Source organism: Salmo salar, chromosome 18 (assembly GCF_965601325.2).
Source record: "Salmo salar chromosome 18, fSalSal1, whole genome shotgun sequence".
Classification (NCBI taxonomy): domain Eukaryota; kingdom Metazoa; phylum Chordata; class Actinopteri; order Salmoniformes; family Salmonidae; genus Salmo; species Salmo salar.
The window spans coordinates 96,509,040-96,527,371 of record NC_138308.1 but is presented as its reverse complement, the minus strand read 5'-3'; the positions used below and the strand labels follow the sequence as shown (position 1 = coordinate 96,527,371).

The window sequence follows — 18,332 nt, the reverse complement described above, 5'->3', positions numbered from 1 at the left end:
GAGAATAAACCAATCAGAATGTAGAAAGACCCATTGAAATAATTCAGAATATATGTGTTGCCACGGTAGGATCACACACTACTCATAAAGAAAATGTACAACTTTTATTCATCAAAAACATAAAATACCGTCAAAAATGACAAAAATATAATGATATGATATTTTGGCCATATCACCCAGCTCTAGTCGCTACATGACCAAGAGGTTTTGTTTAAATCCATTGATGACTTTTAGTTTTATTGAAGAAGAAAAAAGGTTTTGAGGTCCTAAAGTAAATATTCTATCCTCCTGTCTTTTTGTTAAATTATTGACCTGTGGAACATTCACCTACTGGGTCAATTATAACATTTAATATCCTCCACTTGGTTCAATTGTAAATGACTGGTAGGTCCTGGGAACATACTTAGTGTGTAAAGGTAGCTGAGGTATGTATGTTTATATAAAAATATGATTAATCTAACTTAAATAATATTTTCATAATAAACTAAAGTCTAAAAGTGTTAGTTTGTTCCCCAGTCTCCTCTACTCTGACTGAGAAAAGGCCTCCTCAACTGAAGAATCTACAGCTGCTGAGTCTGAGGTGTTAATCAGTCCAGTGCTGCTCTGACCACAGTGTTGTTAGGAACCACATTTTCTAATGCTACATACACAGCCTTGTGTCAACTCTTACTGTGACCTACTTTAGTTACTGGAAATAAACTCAGCAGAGGTCAGACCACAATACACCAACATAAACAACACCAGTAAATGAAACATCCATTATTGCCATCTTCTGGTTTCCAGGAAGTGTGTTCGACCGTGCTTCTACACCTGCATTGCTTGCTGTTTGGGGTTTCAGGCTGGGTTTCTGTACAGCACTCTGTGACATCAGCTGATGTAATAAGGGTTTTATAAATACATTTGATTGATTGATTGATTGATTGATTGATTGATTGATTGATTGATTAGAGGCCAAATCAGAGGTGGAAACTTGATTGACATTTGATAGCTTCCTCCATTTCATTCAGTTGAACACATCTTCCTCCATTCCATTCAGTTGAACACATCTTCCTCCATTCCATTCAGTTGAACACATCTTCCTCCGTTTCATTCAGTTGTACACCTCTTCCTCCGTTTCATTCAGTTGAACACATCTTCCTCCATTTCATTCAGTTGGACACATCTTCCTCCATTCCATTCAGTTGAACACATCTTCCTCCATTCCATTCAGTTGAACACATCTTCCTCCGTTTCATTCAGTTGAACACATATCTGTATCACGTCCTGGTACGGCAACTGCTCCGCCCACAACAGCAGGGCTCTCCAGAGGGTAGTGAGGTCTGCACAACGCATCACCATGGGGCAAACTACCTGCCCTCCAGGACACCTACACCACCCGATGTCACAGGAAGGCCAAACAGATCATCAAGGACAACATCCACCCGAGCCACTGCCTGTTCACCCCGCTATCATCCAGAAGGCGAGGTCAGTACAGGTGCATCAAAGCTGGGACTGAGAGATTGAAAAACAGCTTCTATCTCAAGGCCATCAGACTGTTAACCTCTTACATCTAGATGTGCCGCTAGCGGAACGCCTCTCCAATATCCAATGATAGAGCGTGGCGCGAATTACAAACACCTCAAAAATCCCAAAACTTCCATTTCTCAAACATATGACTATTTTACACCATTTTAAAGACAAGACTCTCCTTTATCTAACCACATTGTCCGATTTCAAAAAGGCTTTACAATGAAAGCAAAACATTAGATTATGTCAGGAGAGTACCCAGCCAGAAATAATCACACACCCATTTTTCAAGCTAGCATATAATGTCACAAAAACCAAAACCACAGCTAAATGCAGCACTAACCTTTGATGATCAGATGACACTCCTAGGACATTATGTTATACAATACATGCATGTTTTGTTCAATCAAGTTCATATTTATATAAAAAACCAGCTTTTTACATTAGCATGTGACGTTCAGAACTAGCATACCCACCGAAAACTTCCGGTGAATTTACTAAATTACTCACGATAAACGTTCACAAAAAAACAAAACAATTATTTTAAGAATTATAGATACAGAACTCCTTTATGCAATCGCGGTGTCCGATTTTAAAATAGCTTTTCGGTGAAAGCACATTTTGCAATATTCTGAGTAGATAGCCCGGCCATCACGGCTAGCTATTTTGACACCCACCAAGTTTGGCACTCACCAAACTCAGATTTACTATAAGAAAAATTGGATTACCTTTGCTGTTCTTCGTCAGAATGCACTCCCAGGACTTCTACTTCAACACCCAATGTTGTTTTGGTTCCAAATAATCCATAGTCATATCCAAATAGCGGCGTTTTGTTCTTGCGTTCAAGACACTATCCGAAGGGTGACGCGCCGGCGCGTATCGTGACAAAAAATTTCAAAATATTCCATTACCGTACTTCGAAGCATGTCAAACGCTGTTTAAAATCAATTTTTATGCGATTTTTCTCATAAAATAGAGATAATATTCCGACCGGGAGACCTTGTTTTCGTTCAAACACTGAAGATAGAAAATGGAGTCTTCACATGCACGCGCGCACCCGTGTCATTGTTCTCAGAACGACCACTTTCCAAAACCCCTACTGTTTTTCGCCCAGGGACTGCAGAGATCTCATTCCACGTTCTGGCGCCTTCTGAGAGCCTATGGGAGCCTTAGAAAATGTCACGTTACAGCAGAGATCCTCTATTTTCGATAAAGAGGCTATAGAAGGCCAAGAAATGGTCAGAGAGGGCACTTCCTGTATGGAATCTTCTCAGGTTTTGGCCTGCCATAGGAGTTCTGTTATACTCACAGACACCATTCAAACAGTTTTAGAAACTTTAGGGTGTTTTCTATCCAAATCAAATAATTATATGCATATTCTAGTTTCTGGGCAGGAGTAATAACCAGATTAAATCGGGTACGTTTTTTATCCGGCCGTGAAAATACTTCCCCCTATCCTAAACAGGTTAAACAGCCATCACTAGCACAGAGAGGCAGCTGCCCACATACAGACTTGAAATTATCGGCCACTTTAATAAATGGAACACTAGTCACTTTAATAATGCCACTTTAAGAATGTTTACATATCTCACATTATTCATCTAATATGTATATATTGTATTCTGTCACACCCTGATCTGTTTCACCTGTCCCTGTTGTCTCCACCCCCCTCCAGGTGTCGCCCATCTTCCCCATTATCCCCTGTGTATTTATACCTGTGTTCTCTGTTTGTCTGTTGCCAGGTCAACCAGCTTTTTTTTTTCTGAGTCTCTCTTTTTCTCACCCTCCTGGTTTTGACCCTTTCCTGTCCTGACTCTGAGCCCACCTGCCTGACCTCTCTGCCTTCCCTGACCCGGAGCCTGCCTTTACTGACCCCTGCCTGCCTTGACCTGTCTATTGCCCCTGTTGGATTATTAATCCATTGTTAATTCAACTTGTCTGCATCTGGGTCTTACCTTCATACCTGATAGTATAGAATACTATCTATTGCATCTTAGCCTTCGTACCTGATAGTATAGAATACCATCTATTGCGTCTTAGCCTATGCCACTCTGACATTGCTGATCCATATATATACTGTATTTTACACTATCTATTCTACACTATCTATTCTATACTATCTATTCTACACTATCTATCCTATACTATCTAGTCTATACTATCTACACTATACTATCTATTCTACACTATCTATTCTACACTATCTATACTACACTATCTATTCTACACTATCTATTCTATACTATCTATTCTATACAATCTAGTCTACACTATCTATTCTATTCTATCTATTCTACACTATACTACACTATCTATTCTATACTATCTATTCTATACTATCTATTGCATCTTAGCCTCTCTGACACTGCTCATCCATATATTTATATATTATTATTCTTATTCCATTCCTTTACTAGATTTGTGTGTATTAGGTATTTGTTGTGGAATTATTAGATATTACCTGTTAGATATTACTGCACTGTTGGAATAAGAAGCACAAGCATTTCCCTACATTTCCCTTTACTTGCTTGTCAAGGGAAATGCAAGTTTACTTCTTTGAGTTTTTGAGTCAGAGTCGCTAAGCCTTGTGGGATATTAATGAATGTGAACTCAGCAACCGTAATTCCAGAACAGTCCCTCTGTTACAATAGTCTGATGTGTATCTTCTGACAGACTCTATGCTGAGTAAAGTCATGTTTTATCCTAAAACGTTTTTCTACCAGAACCAAAGTGTGGATGCAGTCACTATTTAGAGCAGTCTAATCTCATTAACCCAGAACTATAATATTGTGTGATTCAGTTCTGGGTCCATACGTGTTAGAAACTACAGGAGGTGATAGTATACTATACTATCTATTCTATACTATCTATTCTACACTATCTATTCTATACTATCTATTCTACACTATCTATTCTATACTATCTATTCTACACTATCTATTCTATACTATCTATTCTACACTATCTATACTATCCTATACTATCTATTCTATACTATCTATTCCATTTTATGTGTTACAGCAGTTTCCATGGAAACATAGGGAGGAGTTTATGCAAATCAACCCTATCTGTCTTGACATCTGAAGGAGGAGTCTCTGTAATAACTATTTAAAGCAGTCTGTCCTGACTCAGCTCAACAGTCTCCAGTCTACCAACTGGTCTCTGTAACTTCATCTTTGTCTCTGTGGTGTACAGTCTTCAGGTGATGATGGGGGTATTGAATCATCTCTCTACTCTCCTCCTCCTCTCTCTCCTTCCTCCTGCTCTCTCTCATGTAGTGGAGAAGTTCAGTGATGTTCCACAGTGCAAGAATTTCTTCATGAATGGGACAACTCCAAATCTCCCAGGTATTTTGGTTGGTGGGACGGTCCAGGACCAGAAACGCTACAAGCTGATTTGTCAGTTGTTCAACAACATCTACAGGTTTGCAACTCTCTACGACACGACCAACAGGATCCCTGTGTTCTCAGCCTACACCTTCACTGGTCCTCCTACAGACCCCAGACCAAATCCAACCTGGATGATCGAGCCCCAGGTAGGACTAATGTTTTGTCATATAACATAACATTATTTGTTTACTGCTGTACAGTTGAAGTCAGAAGTTTACATACACTTAGGTTGGAGTCATTAAAACTCGTTTTTCAACCACTCCACACATTTCTTGTTAACCTCTATGGGCTAGGTGGGACGCAAGCGTCCCACCCGTGGTGCACTCCATCAACAGCAGGTGCATTTCAAGAGCGGCAAATTTGAATCCAAATAAATGTCAAAATTCAAATTTTTCAAACATACAACTATTTTACACCCTTTGAAAGATAAACATCTCCTTAATCTAACCACGTTTTACGATTTCAAAAAGGTTTTACGGCGAAAGCATAAATTTAGAGTATGTTAGGACAGTACATTTACAAGAGTTGTGTGTAATGTTTTGTCAATTCAAAGACAGGGTCACCAAAACCATAAAACCAGCTAAAATGATGCACTAACCTTTTACAATCTCCATCAGATGACACTCCTAGGACATTATGTTAGACAATGCATGCATTTTTAGTTCTATCAAGTTCATATTTATATCCAAAAACAGCGTTTTACTATGGCATTGATGTTGAGGAAATCGTTTCCCTCCAATAACCGGCAGTCAAGTCAGCAACACAAATTAAATAATTAAAATTAGAAAACATTGGTAAAATATTATATTGTCATTTAAAGAATTATAGATTTACATCTCTTGAACGCAATCAACTTGCCAGATTTAAAAATAACCTTACTGGGAAATCACACTTTGCAATAATCTGAGCACTGCGCCCAGAAAAATACGCGTTGCGATACAGACTCGCCGTCATGTTGGGGAGATCTAAAATCGAAAATACTATGTAAATAATCCATTACCTTTGATTCTCTTCATCAGATGTCACTTCCAGGTATCACAGGTCCATAACGAATGTAGTTTTGTTCAAAAAAGCTCATCATTTATGTCCAAAAATCTCCGTCTTGTTAGCACATGATCTAAGCCCGCCGGACTTCACTTCATGAACGAGGGGAAAAAAGATATTTACGTTCGTTCAAACATGTCAAACGTTGTATAGCATAAATCATTAGGGCCTTTTTTAACCAGAACATGAATAATATTCAAGGTGGACGAATGCATCCTCTTTTATAACGTATTGGAACGAGGGTGCCCAACATGAACTCGCGCGCCAGGTGTCTAATGGGCCATCATCGTTCCATGGCTCTTGTTCGGTCAGATCTCCCTCCAGAAGACTCAAAACACTTTGTAAAGGCTGGTGACATCTAGTGGAAGCAATAGGAAGTGCCAAAATATTCCTCAGCCCCTGTGTTTTTCAATGGCATAGGTTTAAAGGTAATACAACACATCAGGTATACACTTCCTGTCAGAAAATGTCTCAGGGTTTTGCCTGCCAAATGAGTTCTGTTATACTCACAGACACCATTCAAACAGTTTTAGAAAATTTAGGGTGTTTTCCATCCATATATAATAAGTATATGCATATTCTAGTTACTGGGTAGGATTAGTAACCAGATTAAATCGGGTATGTTTTTTTATCCAGCCGTGCAAATACTGCCCCCTAGCCCCAACAGGTTAACCTCTATGGGCTAGGTGGGACGCTAGCGTGCCACCCGTGGTGCACTCCATCAACAGCAGGTGCATTTCAAGAGCGGCAAATTTGAATCCAAATAAATGTCAAAATTCAAATTTTTCAAACATACAACTATTTTACACCCTTTGAAAGATAAACATCTCCTTAATCTAACCACGTTTTACGATTTCAAAAAGGTTTTACGGCGAAAGCATAAATTTAGAGTATGTTAGGACAGTACATTTACAAGAGTTGTGTGTAATGTTTTGTCAATTCAAAGACAGGGTCACCAAAACCATAAAACCAGCTAAAATGATGCACTAACCTTTTACAATCTCCATCAGATGACACTCCTAGGACATTATGTTAGACAATGCATGCATTTTTAGTTCTATCAAGTTCATATTTATATCCAAAAACAGCGTTTTACTATGGCATTGATGTTGAGGAAATCGTTTCCCTCCAATAACCGGCAGTCAAGTCAGCAACACAAATTAAATAATTAAAATTAGAAAACATTGGTAAAATATTATATTGTCATTTAAAGAATTATAGATTTACATCTCTTGAACGCAATCAACTTGCCAGATTTAAAAATAACCTTACTGGGAAATCACACTTTGCAATAATCTGAGCACTGCGCCCAGAAAAATACGCGTTGCGATACAGACTCGCCGTCATGTTGGGGAGATCTAAAATCGAAAATACTATGTAAATAATCCATTACCTTTGATTCTCTTCATCAGATGTCACTTCCAGGTATCACAGGTCCATAACGAATGTAGTTTTGTTCAAAAAAGCTCATCATTTATGTCCAAAAATCTCCGTCTTGTTAGCACATGATCTAAGCCCGCAGGACTTCACTTCATGAACGAGGGGAAAAAAGATATTTACGTTCGTTCAAACATGTCAAACGTTGTATAGCATAAATCATTAGGGCCTTTTTTAACCAGAACATGAATAATATTCAAGGTGGACGAATGCATCCTCTTTTATAACGTATTGGAACGAGGGTGCCCAACATGAACTCGCGCGCCAGGTGTCTAATGGGCCATCATCGTTCCATGGCTCTTGTTCGGTCAGATCTCCCTCCAGAAGACTCAAAACACTTTGTAAAGGCTGGTGACATCTAGTGGAAGCAATAGGAAGTGCCAAAATATTCCTCAGCCCCTGTGTTTTTCAATGGGATAGGTTTAAAGGTAATACAACACATCAGGTATCCACTTCCTGTCAGAAAATGTCTCAGGGTTTTGCCTGCCAAATGAGTTCTGTTATACTCACAGACACCATTCAAACAGTTTTAGAAAATTTAGGGTGTTTTCTATCCATATGTAATAAGTATATGCATATTCTAGTTACTGGGTAGGAGTGGTAACCAGATTAAATCGGGTATGTTTTTTTATCCAGCCGTGTCAATACTGCCCCCTAGCCCTAACTGGTTAACAAACTATAGTTTTGGCAAGTCGGTTAGGACATCTACTTTGTTCATGACACAAGTCATTTTTCGAACATTTGTTTACAGACAGATTATTTCACTTATAATTCACTGTATCACAATTCCAGTGGGTCAGAAGTTTACATACACTAAGTGGACTGTGCCTTTAAACAGCTTGGGAAATTTCAGAAAATGGTGTCATGGCTTTAGAAGCTTCTGATAGGCTAATTGGCATAATTTGAGTCAATTGGAGGTGTACCTGTGGATGTATTTCAAGGCTTACCTTCAAACTCAGTGCCTCTTTGCTTGACATCATGGGAAAATCTAAAGAAATCAGCCAAGACCTCAGAAAAAAATGTAGACCTCCTCAAGTCTGGTTCATCATTGGGAGCAATTTCCAAATGCCTGAAGGTACCACGTTCATCTGTACAAACAATGTACGCAAGTATAAACACCATGGGACCACGCAGCCGTCATACCGCTCAGGAAGGAGACGCGTTCTGTCTCCTAGAGATGAACGTACTTTGGTGCGAAAAGTGCGAATCAATCCCATAACAACAGCAAAGGACCTTGTGAAGATGCTGGAGGAAACAGGTACAAAAGTATCTATATCCACAGTAAAACGAGTCTTATATCGACTTAACCTGAAAGGCAGCTCAGCAAGGAAGAAGCACTGCTCCAAAACCACCATAAAAAAGCCAGACTACGGTTTGCAACTGCACATGGGGACAAAGATCGTACTTTTTGGAGAAACTTCCTCCGGTCTGATGAAACAAAAACAGAACTGTTTGGCCATAACGACCATCGTTATGTTTGGAGAAAAAAGGGGGATCCTTGCAAGCCGAAGAACACCATCCCAACCGTGAAGCACGGGGGTGGCAGCATCATGTTGTGGGGGTGCTTTGCTGCAAGAGGGACTGGTGCACTCCATAAAATAGATGGCATCGTGAGGCAGGAAAATTATGTGGAAATATTGAAGCAACATTTCAAGACATCAGTCAGGAAGTTAAAGCTTGGTCGCAAATGGGTCTTCCAAATGGACAATGACCCCAAGCATACTTCCAAAGTTGTGGCAAAAGGGCTTAAGGACAACAAAGTCAAGGTATTGGAGTGGCCATCACAAAGTCCTATAGAAAATTTGTGGGCAGAACTGAAAAAGCTGAACCTCGGCAAGACGGAGCTGCTCTTCCTCCCGGGGAAGGACTGCCCTTTCCATGATCTCGCCATCACGGTTGACAACTCCCTTGTGTCCTCCTCCCAGAGTGCTAAGAGCCTCGGCGTGACCCTGGACAACACCCTGTCGTTCTCCACTAACATCAAGGCGGTGACCCGATCCTGTAGGTTCATGCTCTACAACATTCGCAGAGTACGACCCTGCCTCACACAGGAAGCGGCGCAGGTCCTAATCCAGGCACTTGTCATCTCCCGTCTGGATTACTGCAACTCGTTGTTGGCTGGGCTCCCTGCCTGTGCCATTAAACCCCTACAACTCATCCAGAACGCCGCAGCCCGTCTGGTGTTCAACCTTCCCAAGTTCTCTCACGTCACCCCGCTCCTCCGCTCTCTCCACTGGCTTCCAGTCGAAGCTCGCATCCGCTACAAGACCATGGTGCTTGCCTACGGAGCTGTGAGGGGAACGGCACCTCCGTACCTTCAGGCTCTGATCAGGCCCTACACCCAAACAAGGGCACTGCGTTCATCCACCTCTGGCCTGCTCGCCTCCCTACCGCTGAGGAAGCACAGTTCCCGCTCAGCCCAGTCAAAACTGTTCGCTGCTCTGGCACCCCAATGGTGGAACAAGCTCCCTCACGACGCCAGGACAGCGGAGTCAATCACCACCTTCCGGAGACACCTGAAACCCCACCTCTTTAAGGAATAACTGGGATAGGATAAAGTAATCCTTCTAACCCCCCCTTAAAAGATTTAGATGCACTATTGTAAAGTGGTTGTTCCACTGGATATTATAAGGTGAATGCACCAATTTGTAAGTCGCTCTGGATAAGAGCGTCTGCTAAATGACTTAAATGTAAATGTAAAAAGTGTGTGCAAGCAAGGAGGCCTACAAACCTGACTCAGTTACACCAGCTCTGTCAGGAGGAATGGGACAAAATTCACCCAACTTATTGTGGGAAGCTTGTGGAAGGCTACCCTAAACATTTGACCCAAGTTAAACAATTTAAAGGCAATGCTACCAAATACTAATTGAGTGTATGTAAACTTCTGACCCACTGGGAATGTGATGAAAGAAATAAAAGCTGAAATAAATAATTCTCTCTACTATTATTCTGACATTTCACTTTCTTAAAATAGTGGTTTTCCTAACTGACCTAAGACAGGGAATTTTTACTAGGATTAAATGTCAGGAATTGTGAAACTGAGTTTAAATGTATTTGGCTAAGGTGTATGTAAACTTCCGACTTCAACTGTATGTCACAGACAGTTATGTTACAAAATATAGAACTACCACTATGGAGGGTATAGAGACTTGATTGTCTTGATTGTGAACCCCCCCAGTAGAGGGTTTATTGTACAGAAAGGAGGGTTTATTGTACAGAAAGGAGGGTTTATTGTACAGAAAAGAGGGTTTATTGTACTGAAAGGAGGGTTTATTGTACTGAAAGGAGGGTTTATTGTACTGAAAGGAGGGTTTATTATACTGAAAGGAGGGTTTATTGTACAGAAAGGAGGGTTTATTGTACAGAAAAGAGGGTTTATTGTACTGAAAGGAGGGTTTATTATACTGAAAGGAGGGTTTACTGTACAGAAAGGAGGGTTTATTGTACAGAAAAGAGGGTTTATTGTACTGAAAGGAGGGTTTATTATACTGAAAGGAGGGTTTATTGTACTGAAAGGAGGGTTTATTGTACTGAAAGGAGGGTTTATTCACTGAAAGGAGGGTTTATTGTACTGAAAGGGGGGTTTATTATACTGAAAGGAGGGTTTATTATACTGAAAGGAGGGTTTATTATACTGAAAGGAGGGTTTATTGTACAGAAAGGAGGGTTTATTGTACAGAAAGGAGGGTTTATTATACTGAAAGGAGGGTTTATTGTACTGAAAGGAGGGTTTATTGTACTGAAAGGAGGGTTTATTGTACTGAAAGGAGGGTTTATTGTACTGAAAGGAGGGTTTATTGTACTGAAAGGAGGGTTTATTGTACTGAAAGGAGGGTTTATTGTACTGAAAGGAGGGTTTATTGTACTGAAAGGAGGGTTTATTGTACTGAAAGGAGGGTTTATTGTACTGAAAGGAGGGTTTATTGTATTTAAAGGAGGGTTTATTGTACTGAAAGGAGGGTTTATTGTACTGAAAGGACGGTTTATTGTACAGAAAGGAGGGTTTATTATACTGAAAGGAGGGTTTATTGTACTGAAAGGAGGGTTTATTGTACTGAAAGGACGGTTTATTGTACAGAAAGGAGGGTTTATTATACTGAAAGGAGGGTTTATTGTACAGAAAGGAGGGTTTATTCACTGAAAGGAGGGTTTATTATACTGAAAGGAGGGTTTATTGTACTGAAAGGAGGGTTTATTGTACTGAAAGGAGGGTTTATTGTACTGAAAGGAGGGTTTATTGTACTGAAAGGGGGGTTTATTATACTGAAAGGAGGGTTTATTCACTGAAAGGAGGGTTTATTGTACTGAAAGGAGGGTTTATTGTACTGAAAGGAGGGTTTATTGTACTGAAAGGAGGGTTTATTATACTGAAAGGAGGGTTTATTGTACTGAAAGGAGGGTTTATTGTACTGACAGGAGGGTTTATTGTACTGAAAGGAGGGTTTATTATACTGAAAGGAGGGTTTATTATACTGAAAGGAGGGTTTATTATACTGAAAGGAGGGTTTATTGTACTGAAATGAGGGTTTATTGTACTGAAAGGAGGGTTTATTATACTGAAAGGACGGTTTATTGTACTGAAAGGAGGGTTTATTGTACTGAAAGGAGGGTTTATTGTACTGAAAGGAGGGTTTATTGTACTGAAAGGAGGGTTTATTATACTGAAAGGAGGGTTTATTATACTGAAAGGAGGGTTTATTGTACTGAAAGGAGGGTTTATTGTACTGAAAGGAGGGTTTATTGTACTGAAAGGAGGGTTTATTCACTGAAAGGAGGGTTTATTATACTGAAAGGAGTGTTTATTCACTGAAAGGAGGGTTTATTGTACTGAAAGGAGGGTTTATTGTACAGAAAGGAGGGTTTATTGTACTGAAAGGATGGTTTATTGTACTGAAAGGAGGGTTTATTGTACTGAAAGGAGGGTTTATTGTACTGAAAGGAGGGTTTATTGTACTGAAAGGAGGGTTTATTGTACTGAAAGGAGGGTTTATTATACTGAAAGGAGGATTTATTCACTGAAAGGAGGGTTTATTGTACTGAAAGGAGGGTTTATTGTACTGAAAGGAGGGTTTATTGTACTGAAAGGAGGGTTTATTGTACTGAAAGGAGGGTTTATTGTACTGAAAGGAGGGTTTATTATACTGAAAGGAGGGTTTATTATACTGAAAGGAGGGTTTATTGTACTGAAAGGAGGGTTTATTGTACTGAAAGGAGGGTTTATTGTACTGAAAGGAGGGTTTATTGTACTGAAAGGAGGGTTTATTGTACTGAAAGGAGGGTTTATTGTACTGAAAGGAGGGTTTATTGTACTGAAAGGAGGGTTTATTGTACTGAAAGGAGGGTTTATTGTACTGAAAGGAGGGTTTATTGTACTGAAAGGAGGGTTTATTGTACTGAAAGGAGGGTTTATTATACTGAAAGGAGGGTTTATTATACTGAAAGGAGGGTTTATTCACTGAAAGGAGGGTTTATTGTACTGAAAGGAGGGTTTATTCACTGAAAGTTTGTAAATTAATGAACGTATGATTGTGTCCTGCAGCTCAACGGTGTAAACAACAGCCCTGAAATGAAGAATATGGGAGAACACTACCAACACCAGGCTGGGAACTACGACTATAGTAACTCAATACAAAATAAAGGGGTGAACAAAGGTCACCTCTTCCCAAATTCACATGCGCATGACCTTGATACTCAGAAGTCCACCTTTACCCTGACCAACATCGTTCCCCAGGTGGTGTCCTTCAACAATGGCAGGTGGATGAAAATGGAGGAAAATGTCAGAGAGAAGCTGATGACGGACTGTTTTAGTAACAACAGGAAGATAAAGGCCTATGTGGTGACTGGAGCGGTGCCCAGTAAGAACAAAACACTGAAGAACAGAGTGAACATCCCTGATCTCATGTGGACAGCCTACTGCTGTTACAACAAGAAGAAAAAGTGGAAGGCCGAAGCACACTGGGGGTGGAACAAGAAGGGAAAGAGGAAAACATTGAAACCAGAAACCTTGGGAGCACTCGAAAAGGAGTTGAACCAATTTCACCAAGGTGGTTGTGTCCAGGTGTTCCCAAAGGATTGTCCAAGAGGTCCTAAACCTACCACTAACCAACCCAGTTGGAAGAATTATCTTGAAAGAATTTCTTCCACAGTCAGGAATCTTTCCAATTCCATGATGAATAGAATTGGATGATCTGGGTACAGATGCTCAGACTATATCAACAAACGACCAACTAAACTCTGTTGAAATGATGTTGATATGCAGCCACTTGTTACGGTTATAGTGGTTATAAGGGTTATAGTGGTTATAAGGGTTATAGTGGTTATAATGGTTATAGTGGTTATAAGGGTTATAAGGGTTATAAGGGTTATAGTGGTTATAAGGGTTATAGTGGTTATAAGGGTTATAGTGGTTATAAGGGTTATAGTGGTTATAAGGGTTATAGTGGTTATAAGGGTTATAAGGGTTATAGTGGTTATAATGGTTATAGTGGTTATAAGGGTTATAAGGGTTATAGTGGTTATAAGGGTTATAGTGGTTATAAGGGTTATAAGGGTTATAGTGGTTATTGGGGTTATAGTGGTTATAGTGGTTATAAGGGTTATAGTGGTTATAAGGGTTATAGTGGTTATAGGGGTTATAGGGGTTATAGTGGTTATAAGGGTTATAGTGGTTATAAGGGTTATAGTGGTTATAGGGGTTATAAGGGTTATAGGGGTTATAGTGGTTATAAGGGTTATAGTGGTTATAAGGGTTATAGTGGTTATAAGGGTTATAGTGGTTATAAGGGTTATAGTGGTTATAGGGGTTATAGTGGTTATAGGGGTTATAGTGGTTATAAGGGTTATAGTGGTTATAGGGGTTATAGTGGTTATAAGGTTTATAGTGGTTATAAGGTTTATAGTGGTTATAAGGGTTATAGTGGTTATAAGGGTTATAGTGGTTATAAGGGTTATAGTGGTTATAAGGGTTATAGTGGTTATAAGGGTTATAGGGGTTATAAGGGTTATAGTGGTTATAGGGGTTATAGTGGTTATAGGGGTTATAAGGGTTATAATGGTTATAGGGGTTATAGTGGTTATAGGGGTTATAGTGGTTATAGGGGTTATAGTGGTTATAAGGGTTATAGTGGTTATAGGGGTTATAAGGGTTATAGTGGTTATAAGGGTTATAGTGGTTATAATGGTTATAGTGGTTATAGTGGTTATAAGGGTTATAGTGGTTATAAGGGTTATAGTGGTTATAAGGGTTATAGTGGTTATAGGGGTTATAGTGGTTATAAGGGTTATAGTGGTTATAAGGGTTATAAGGGTTATAGGGGTTATAGTGGTTATAGGGGTTATAAGGGTTATAGTGGTTATAAGGGTTATAGGGGTTATAAGGGTTATAAGGGTTATAGTGGTTATAAGGTTTATAGGGGTTATAGGGGTTATAAGGGTTATAGTGGTTATAAGGGTTATAGTGGTTATAGTGGTTATAGTGGTTATAAGGGTTATAGTGGTTATAAGGGTTATAGTGGTTATAAGGGTTATAGGGGTTATAGTGGTTATAGGGGTTATAGTGGTTATAAGGGTTATAGTGGTTATAGTGGTTATAAGGGTTATAGTGGTTATAGTGGTTATAGGGGTTATAAGGGTTATAGTGGTTATAATGGTTATAGTGGTTATAAGGGTTATAGTGGTTATAAGGGTTATAGTGGTTATAAGGGTTATAGTGGTTATAAGGGTTATAGTGGTTATAAGGGTTATAGTGGTTATAAGGGTTATAGTGGTTATAGTGGTTATAAGGGTTATAGTGGTTATAGGGGTTATAGTGGTTATAGGGGTTATAGTGGTTATAGTGGTTATAGTGGTTATAAGGGTTATAGTGGTTATAGTGGTTATAAGGGTTATATGTGGTTATAAGGGTCATAGGGGTTATAAGGGTTATAGTGGTTATAAGGGTTATAGTGGTTATAGGGCTTATAGTGGTTATAAGGGTTATAGTGGTTATACGGGTTATAGTGGTTATACGGGTTATAGTGGTTATAAGGGTTATAGTGGTTATAAGGGTTATAGTGGTTATAAGGGTTATAGTGGTTATAGTTGTTAAGGGTTATAGTGGTAATAATTGTTATAGTGGTAATACGGGTTATAGTCTCTTCTCTTCCCTCTCTACCCATCTCTTCTATGTCTATATATATCTATAGTCTATACTCTTCTCTGTCTATATCAAATATAAAAAGTACAAAAGGGAACAGAATTCTATTCTAAGAAATAAAATACAGTTTAATTCCTTGATGATGTGCTGCCATTACTCTTGTTAATGTTAATAATTATGCTCACAGCAGGGTTGAGGTCAATTCCATTTCAATTCCAGTCAATTCTAGAAATACACTGGAATTCCAGTTCTCTTCAATGCTTTTCAATGAGGAACATTTGGAATTGAAATGGAATTAACCCCAACCCTGGACTACAGTTTGTCAGGTTGTGACTTCCATATGACTGTTACCATAGAGATACTATTATATCTTCTGAATGTAATTCAATCACTGTTACCATGGAGATACTATTATATGTTCTGAATGTAATTCTATCACTGTTACCATAGAGATACTATTATATGTTCTGAATGTAATTCTATCACTGTTACCATAGAGATACTATTATATGTTCTGAATGTAATTCTATCACTGTTACCATAGAGATACTATTATATGTTCTGAATGTAATTCTATCACTGTTACCATAGAGATACTATTATATGTTCTGAATGTAATTCTATCACTGTTACCATAGAGATACTATTATATGTTCTGAATGTAATTCTATCACTGTTACCATAGAGATACTATTATATGTTCTGAATGTAATTCTATCACTGTTACCATAGAGATACTATTATATGTTCTGAATGTAATTCTATCACTGTTACCATGGAGATACTATTATATGTTCTGAATGTAATTCTATCACTGTATGTATCCATCTTCTTCCCATCTGAAGGAATAAACATCTATAATGAATGAAGCCTGTGAGAGTCTGGTGTTTTGTTCTCATAGTAATTAAATGTAGCCAAGAGACTCCAATGTTCCAATTCAACATTAGACCAAGTTATTTGAGCTAAAAACATAAATGATTGAAAGTACATTTACATTTAAGTCATTTAGCAGACGCTCTTATCCAGAGCGACTTACAAAATGGTGCATTCACCTTATGATATCCAGTGGAACAACCACTTTACAATAGTGCATCTAAATCTTTTAAGGGGGGGGGGGTTAGAAGGATTACTTTATCCTATCCCAGGTATTCCTTGAAGAGGTGGGGTTTCAGGTGTCTCCGGAAGGTGGTGATTGACTCCGCTGTCCTGGCGTCGTGAGGGAGCTTGTTCCACCATTGGGGTGCCAGAGCAGCGAACAGTTTTGACTGGGCTGAGCGGGAACTGTGCTTCCTCAGAGGTAAGTACTCTTAAAAGTAAACTCCTAAAGTACTCTTTTAGTTGTCGGTTTATCATTCAAACTTTGCCGTAACTATGTGTCCAACCAGCTATGGTCCAAGATACCAGCTATCTACCATGTCTCTAAACATACCTGGAGCTGGTCAAGAAGCTACCATGTCTCTAAACATACCTGGAGCTGGTCAAGAAGCTACCATGTCTCTAAACATACCTGGAGCTGGTCAAGAAGCTACCATGTCTCTAAACATACCTGGAGCTGGTCAAGAAGCTACCATGTCTCTAAACATACCTGGAGCTGGTCAAGAAGCTACCATGTCTCTAAACATACCTGGAGCTGGTCAAGAAGGATTTACAAACATTGTTCTGGAATCATCAAAATCCAGGCTGCATCACATCCGGCCGTGATTGGGTGTCCCATAGGGCGGCGCACAATTGGCCCATCATCGTCCAGGTTTGGCCGGGGTAGGCCGTCATTTTAAATAATAATTTGTTCTTAACTGACTTGTCTAGTTAAATAAAGGTTAAAAAAAAGTTTTAAAAGTATTTTCAAGCAGTGTTCTCCAATCATCTCACCAGCAGGTGGCAGCCTTGTTCCAGTTTTCAAACCTCCACTCCATGAGCTCTGTGAACAGAACAGGTTTCAATTGATTGATTGAATGATTGATATATGTCCAATTAGTCACCATCATCTGTGTTTTAGATCTATTATCCATATCATTGATAATTAGCATATTTGCATTCAGTTACGCTAAACAAGCAGACTAAAAACAGATTGTGAGACTTTACATCCCACATTCAGCCACACTTGAACCAGGAAATGTCCCCCTTTTGTCCAAGTCCACAAACAAGAAATACTATTATTTTTCCTCAAAATGTCACTGGTTGAGCTGCTGTGAAAAATAATTACAAAATGTTTCCCTGCATTCAGTGGAAGGCAACAAAAGACACACCTGACGCTGAGGTCAGAGAGACAGACTGACCTGACGCTGAGGTAAGAGAGACAGACTGACCTGACGCTGAGGTAAGAGAGACAGACTGACCTGACGCTGAGGTAAGAGATACAGACTGACCTGACGCTGAGGTAAGAGAGACAGACTGACCTGACGCTGAGGTAAGAGAGAAAGACTGACCTGACGCTGAGGTCAGAGAGAAAGACTGACCTGACGCTGAGGTCAGAGAGACAGACTGACCTGACGCTGAGGTAAGAGAGACAGACTGACCTGACGCTGAGGTAAGAGAGACAGACTGACCTGACGCTGAGGTAAGAGAGACAGACTGACCTGACGCTGAGGTAAGAGAGACAGACTGACCTGACGCTGAGGTAAGAGAGACAGACTGACCTGACGCTGAGGTAAGAGAGACAGACTGACCTGACGCTGAGGTAAGAGAGACAGGCTGACCTGACGCTGAGGTCAGAGAGACAGACTGACCTGACGCTGAGGTAAGAGAGACAGACTGACCTGACGCTGAGGTAAGAGAGACAGACTGACCTGACGCTGAGGTAAGAGAGACAGGCTGACCTGACG

General features: G+C 39.7%; 1 long non-coding RNA gene across 1 annotated transcript; it reads left to right on the top strand.

Moving 5' to 3' along the window:
• The first annotated feature begins 1,321 nt into the window (after nt 1-1,321).
• On the top strand, nt 1,322-16,379 carry LOC106592598 (endonuclease domain-containing 1 protein). Its single transcript, XR_014381500.1, has 3 exons — nt 1,322-1,464; nt 4,785-5,041; nt 12,916-16,379. It is a non-coding gene; the product is annotated as an endonuclease domain-containing 1 protein (long non-coding RNA).
• Nucleotides 16,380-18,332: the final 1,953 nt, after the last annotated feature.